Genomic DNA, 7,857 nt, shown 5'->3' on the forward strand with positions numbered 1-7,857 from the left:
ATTACATCTCAAAGCCTGTGAGCTGGGAATCTTTGATTCTTTGGAGGAAGAATGTGGGTGGCTGACTCTTCAGGATGTTTTTCAACCAGCCATTTTTATTCTAAAACAAAACAAAAAGATTCATATACTTGTGCCTTTAACAGCTGCTTACAGTTTGCATGAAACCTTCTGGCCTCGCTGGCTGCCATCCTCCCAAGACTTTCTTGAATAATTTTTAAGTAAAAGGCTCCCTTTTCAGAACACCTCAGTCCTGCATTATGCATCAGCGAAGGTTATTTAGGGGATGTTAAGCCCCCAGTTGGACTGAGCTTTCTTTATACCGCTGGACATTTAAATTTGGTCCCTAAACTAAAACGTGCATAATGACGGGAGTATTTTCTCATTTCCTCAGCTTTTGTTATTTACTTCAGTTGTCACTGACTGAGTGCTGAAAGCAAAGAAACACTGCAAATATTCTCCATGTTTTCTAGTCTATGGATCTACCCAGTTCTGCACAGCTCCCCTGAGATAACGCGCCGTTAAAAAAGAGTTAAAACCCAAAATACAAATCCTTTGAATCAGAAACATTGAGACCACTGTTGTTCAAAATAAACAGTATGAAATATTTAACAGCAAAAGGATCCAGTGTTAAGTTTCAGCTAACAATTGTTATTCTTTTTCTTCAAAACAGAAGCATCAGGGCGCCTTGCATGGCCACACAGCACAGAGCCCTGGCTGCACGGGGCGGCTGGGCGAGCAGAGGGAGGGCTGGAACTGCCCTCTGGACACTGATCTGCAAATAACATGCTTGATCATAAACCATAATCCTGCAAATTTTATTGTAAAAGATTAGATAAGTTCACTAAATAAGGGCAGGAAAAGATTAGCAGGGTGTTAATCTTCTCTTTCAAAAACCTTGAAGGGCGTAAATATTACAGAGTATTTTTGGTGAAAGCTAACAGCTAGCCCATAGAAACTTCTAGGCTGCAAATTGGTTTTAATACAAAATTGACTTTTTTCATTCCTTTTTAATTTCAAAGCTAGGAGAAAATCTTTTTGACCATGATTTATTGAATTCTGTACTAGGTATTTTAGAAACCTGGATAAAATCCTTATGACGTTGTAGGCATTTAAGAAATACAACTTTAAGAATATAACCACACCTTCAGATTTACTCAGATCCTTTGCTACAGGCTGATTCTAGAATGGCATATGTTTCGTTCTGTCAAAATATCCCAGGCAGGTATTTTTAGAAGGAAAAATTTCAAATTTTCTACATTCATTTTTTATTTAAAAAAGATTATACTTTTAAAATTCAAATTGGAACAAGGATTTTGAGTGACCCAAAAGAATGTGTTCTGAAACATGTTTTCCTTTTTCTTTCTTGGTTATGTTTCAACACAGGAAGTAGTTGAAATTTTAATGAAATCAAAATCCTGTTCCCCCTGCCCTGAGTACTTATCAAAGGTTCCTGAAAGAAGCCTAGTGTCAGCAAACATTTTGCACCTTGTTTATCGCAGTCTGTTGTGCCATCACCTCACATTGCCTTTCGACATGGCAGAAGCATGGTTAACTTCCAGAACATGATGTTCAACAGGATCACAGCCGCTCTCTGTCACTGCCCACTGTGATGCTGTTTCGGGAGAGTTCTCTGGGCACGGGCTTTTGAACGTCTATCTGTGCAGCCCTCACTGGGGAAAATATGCCCCAGTTGTTTAGCCGCTTGCATCCAGCTCATTGCCATGCAATTGCTGAGATGCTACTATCACTTTACTCACCAGGTGTTACAGCTGGAGTAGTAGGTGCAGTGTGCAGCTGCCTACATATACACTCTCATATAACCACACATGAGCAGTATCTGTTCACCCTTAGCAGCCCTTACGCTGCTCTTAGCAGCCCTTAATTTTTTCTCCATGACCACAGAAGACATATCTGTAAAAAGTGCATCTGGACATCTGTTTTGCAGCTATAAGGTCTTTTCCAACCTAAATGATTCTATGATTCTATAAGGACCAGATTGTTGGTCTTGCTCCACCTCTGAGGTCCTGACAGGTCCCCCAGCCTAGGGGATCCCCAGCTGGTGCCCAGGCACTGAGCCCAGGCCTATTCCTCTCCCCCCAGCCAAGCACCTTTCCAGACATCGGTGCCAGGAGGATGGCCACAGCACGCTGCATCTCATATGAGGTTCCTGAGTGGCTCAGCCCTGGCCTTTCACCTGTCAAAAATATTGCATTACCCCCAAGGATCAAGCCTCACCAACATTTCTCACAGCAAATTAAGCAGAGAACCTTCTGCGCAACCCATGAATCTCTCTGCAGCACCTAGCAGGTGGTTCATCGATCCAGTCTGCTACTGCTGTTACAGCCACAACACATAATTGCTGGGACGGAAAGTGCTACTTCCATGCAACACACCTACACTCCACTCCCTGGCTAATGGCCCCAGAGTGACTGCAGCACAGAGATGGACACAAATTACAATGTCAATCTCATAACTGATTTTATTAGTAGTGTTGCCTCCTACTCCTCTGGAATTATGGATTATGAAAATTGCCTGGAAAGTAATTTGATGTTATGAGACTTTGGAACAGGACCTTTATGGCTTGAGTGGTTAATATTGTATTAGACTCATGTTGTGGAACATTTAAGTAATGAAAGAGGAAAGAGAAGGAAAGGTGAGGTAGATATCGGTGGCTGTGGTGGGAGTTTAAAAGATTGAGCGATAGACTTGTAGCAAAACTTGCATGAAGTGAAAACAGATTCTAAAATGACCTGTTTAAACCTGGCTTGTCTCCACAACGTGGTATGATTAAAGGCACCTGGTCTGCTCTGAAAGAGCTAGCTCAGATGCACTGCTCTGCACAACCTGGTTTACCTACCACACTTCTGTCTGGAGCACAGGACAGATCAGAAGTCCCAAGCATATGCAAATGACTAATGTGGGTTCCTAATAGGGACTCTGATCAAATACCCTTGCCTCTGTCACAGCAGTCTTCACTGAGAAGTGCTTGATTGCATTTAGGTGCCCTGATGAAGCCAGCTTTGCCTTAGGTGCTTCCCCCACCTTCCCAGGAGAAGGGGATGCTCATAGACACGCACACACAGATTGGCCTGGGGAGCGGACTGATGGGCACAGGGCTTTGGACTTGGTAAGATGGAGGGGATATTCCCATCTTGCCCTGAATTCTTCAGTTTTCCCCACTGGAGTCTCAATCCCAGGTGTCTGCCTACCAGGCGACAAGGAGAAGCAGTGGTTCTTTCTGCTGCAAAAGAAACTTAACTAAACACATCCCAAGACACTTTTTACCTGCAGAACTCTGTGATTCTCCTGTGCATCCTGTGATTCTGCAGAACTCCTGTGATTTAAACTTTGGCTTGAGAAGCATGAAGAGTGGGTCATTAGCGTAAGGGTTCAGCCTAAGTAGACCTCCTAGTAAGTGAGCGCAGCAAAAATATATACAACAAATAGCAGAAGGACCTACAGTCACATACCATAATGGTTATGCAGATAAGCCACCAACACAGCTTTTCTTTTATAAGGTATTTGTGACACAGAGGAGGAAATATTTCTTATGGAGTTTCATTTATATCTTATTCTGAGCAACTTCTTGTCCTTCCTTCGTCAAAGATGTAATCACGTTACAGCCAGCACAAGGGATGCAAGGTCGTAATTACGCCGGTGAAATCCTGACTCTACGAAAGATGTGACAAACGTTCTTTGACTTCAGCGGAGACCCCGTTTACTTATCAGGGGGTCAGAGCCGAGCTCTGGCAGGCTGATGCACGCAGATGCTTGCGAACCGCGGGCTGACTGGGGACCACTGGATGTCACTGTTGCCCCACACAAGTTTTGCTGATGGGCCTTTTCCTGGGCACACAGCAGGTGGCTCTTGCAAAGAAAATGCTGTCATTGAAGCAAGAGTAAAAGCAGCATAAAAAGAAGAAAGCTGCTTATTTTTCAAAAGCAGCATTACGAAGAAAGAGTAGAATTGCAAGAAACAGGGAGCGGATTTTGCTCAGGGTTCATTGCTGTCCTCCGAGGGTGACGTAAGCTCATCTCCTTGGGGTTTGCGGCGGCGTGAGCTCAGAGCCCAGCCAGACACTCACGCTCAGCCCTGCAGAAGGTAACATGTGCCAAGCTGACACATGCTGGAACGAGCCACGGATTGCGTTCCTGTCAGCTACGCATTACTGCTTAATGTATGAGCCCGAGAGACTGAAAAGGCTGTTAAGCGTGGCTCACGGTACACTGTAATCCATCTGCAGAACAGGAGAGCTGGTCTGCAGCATCAGTTAGTCCTCCACCTCTCCTTCAGCTCCTTTTTAAATATGCTCCTATCCGGATCCTGGGCACATGTACAGTGCAGGAACAAAAACAGAAAAAAAAAACATAACAAAAATACTGTCCAGTGGTTAATAATTTCCACTGCCATTCTTCCACAAGACAAAAACATCTCTGGAAGAAAAGTAAGAACTGTAAGCTGGGCTCAGATATTTTTTAGTTACCTTTAAAATCATTTGTGCCAGTGAGACAGAGTCCCTCTTGCACAAGACTACCAAAATGACCAACCAGAGATTTGGCCCTGTGCCTTTAATCTGTGCCAGGTTACACTTTAAATCCCCCCTCCCTTGCTAAAATTTTAGTGATATTCATGTAAATATGACGGAGTAATGGTTCTCATCTGAGCTGAACACCGCTGCCCAGGCAGGAGTTCAGAAAGACAGGGACCTCCTGTAGAAGGGGCTTCCTTCAAGTTACTGAGGTCTGATTCTTCTCTTTGACTTCTTCATGCCTGGTGGTTGTGGTTTCAGGAAAAATTTCTGAATTTTGCATTGGACCATTTGCATTGGAAACATGCCCTGGACCCACTCTCTGGCTGTTCCTCCCCGTGTGCAACAGGACTTTTCCTCTTGCCCGTTTTGTTCAGTCTGCTCCATCAACTGTGCAGAAGGGCATTTCTGATCAGTGGTATTCCCAAATAGGGTTCCTGATGGGATTCCTAAATTCTCCCACATTTGCAGCTTCCCTCAATGCATGTGAATGGAGGAAAACCCTGATCCCAAGTTTCCTGATACATGCACCTACATTCAGAAGTTACCTAAAGGCTGGAAACTTACTGTTCATAACTTGAGGATTTCTACATGGTTATGATGCTGCTGGTCAAAAGTATGAAAGCTCCAGTTACTCCAAGAGCCACCAAAATTGGGTGGTTCAGCAGTGATAACAGACTAAATATTTCAGACAGTCAGCTGGGGCCAAAAACAGACCAAAGCAATAGGAAGAAATCTTGTTCCATAATAGTCCATGGACTATGGCTGCAGATGTGGAAGAGAGCAGCACATCAGTAGCAGGATTTCCTCTGCACCCACTGCATCCAGCTGGGGAGTCGGAGCTGCCTGAACTATGTGAACTATTCTGCTAGGAAAAAAGTACAGATGGCACAGAAACTCAAATAGATAAGTGTCATAGCCGAGATTTTTTCCACAGCCTGAATTCAGTGTGTCACATCGTGGCTGCTTTTCTCATTCCCTGTGGCTGAGGAATTTCTTAAAGCGATAATAACATTTTCACTAGACATGAACCAAAACCCTGTAAAAGCTTTGGAGTTAAACACAATAGGATGAGAGCCACATCTCACATAAATGGATATAAATTTCTCCTTCTGCTTACACTAGACCTGGTTGTGCTGTCAGGGACCCAAAACACAGGGACTGTTCCCAGCTAACAGCACAGCACGCTGTCACATCAGCCTTTGGTTCCCCCAGGACAGACCGAGCTGTGAAGAGGCAACAGCCCTTCTCTGTAACATGTCTTATAGGCTAGGATTTATTACTAGGTTTTATTTTATTACCAAGCAATGCCAGGAGTCTTTTTACTTAGTCTCTTGCTTATCAAAGAGAAATGTATTTTGTCCATTAATTAGGGGTACTAGATGTGAGTGGGAGGAAGAGCTTTTGTTTTCTCTCCATTCCAGCTAGTTAACCGCATGTAGCTGGTGAGAAGGAAAAGCAGTCGTGCAGAGGTAGAGCCTGGTAGATGGAAATGTTGCTCTGTGGCCTGCCTTGAAGATGCTGGTGATTTTGGCACACCTCTCGTGCAGATAGTGTGTGTCAAACATACAAACTCTGCCAGCAGATCCCAGTGACTCCCCATTTCACAAGCTGAAAAAATGAGCCATGCCTATCCTTTCCCACCAGAAGTTCCTCCAGGCTGGGGCTGCAAGTGATCTGCAAAGGGAGAAAAGGAAGATGGTGCCGTGTTGTAGGATGGATGGATGAAGGCCAGAGGGGCTGGTTGTTCTTCAGCTGTATCTCAACCCACCCTCACCATCACGCAGGGAAAAGGGGCCCAGGTGGTGGTCAGTGGGAGGGCTGATGTCCTGGCTGCCAGAGGGCTTCCTTCCCTCCCGCAACAGCCAGACCACGGTCACAACAGTGCCGACATCGCCAGTGTTTGCTGAGGGTAGAAATGGGTTTGTCCTGTGGCTTCTGACTCCTGTCCATGCCTGTGGCTGACCATCTGTTTTATCTCTGCTAGCACAGGGCAAACCTCAGGTAATTCAGTGGTTTGATCCAGACGCGTTTATTCTAAGTGCATCCTCATGCCATCCGCACTCTGCTCAGAAAATTTTGATTGGGAATTTCATAAGACACCCCTTTAACTCTTTGAATTCCTCTGTAAATAGGCAACTGCCTTTACTTAGCAACTGCCTGACTCATTTCCTCTCTGAGCAGTCCCCTGGGTTCACTCGGCAGTACTTCCTCTTCACATTTTCTACATCTTCTGATATTTTTCCTTTTTTAGCTGAGGCAGGCCGTTAAAAATAGCAACGGGATTGCACTGTGTGTTTGTAAAATCAATATTACCACCCCAGAGATCTTCTCGAGCCCTTTCTCAGAATCATTCAATTTTCAGTTGTATAATTACTGTTAAGTCTTGCTGCAAGAGAAAGGATGCATTTTAGTAGTCCTAAAAAAAATTTTCTTTATGAACATTTAAACTTGTTCAATATAATTCAGATTTATGCTTTGAAATACTTCTGAAATAATATTGACATTAACAATCTTGCCAAAGTAAGAAAAACGGACTTAAGGGGTGAAAGCTTTTTGCCATCTTTGTATTTTTCCCAGATGCCTAGAGGATACGCTGTTTTTTGATGCACTCTTCTACACTAGCTTACATTAGTTATCACCTAGAACTGTCCTAATAGAGAGTTAATTTTTTGTTGTAAAGAGATACCAAAATTCTAATACATGAAACCCCAAACCCTGTAACTACTCAGTGGAACAAGTTGTGCTGTGCCAATGAAGATCATTTCAGCAAAAAAATCAGCCCTGGTTTTAGGTAAAGAAGGAGTTTGGGATTTACCAGCTGTAGTAGCACTGCTTGAGGAAAAATAAAATTGAAATAGCAGTTATTTTTTCATCATGATTATGTTTACTGTAGACATGTCAGCGTGCAAGGTGCTGCATGCTCACACTGCACACAGTCTCTGCTATATACAGCAGATGATGATCTGCATTCCTAAAGGTGACCCCGTACCCATTTCAGGGCAAGGGCCTTGCTCGGGCCATGGAGAATAAGGGTTAAATCTGAGACTTCACTACACGATCAGTAAAATGTGCTTTCTGAAACCAGAAAAGTCATGATCAACAGTTAGTGATATTTATGCGATTGCCATTCGTGCTGGCAGAACCCCAGCCTGCGCTGCTCCTGGGTCTAACCTGTCCTCCAGGAACGGTCAAGGAAGCATCTCTTCCAGGAGCACCCCATTCAGCCTGTCGCTGCTCTGGGCAGAAATGAGCCACGGCCAAAAGTGTGTCTGAAACTCCTGGGGCCCAGGAGGTGCTTAAATCTAAACCTCGATCTGAACTCTGC

The sequence above is a fragment of the Ciconia boyciana genome, chromosome 12 (genome assembly GCF_034638445.1).
Source record: "Ciconia boyciana chromosome 12, ASM3463844v1, whole genome shotgun sequence".
Classification (NCBI taxonomy): domain Eukaryota; kingdom Metazoa; phylum Chordata; class Aves; order Ciconiiformes; family Ciconiidae; genus Ciconia; species Ciconia boyciana.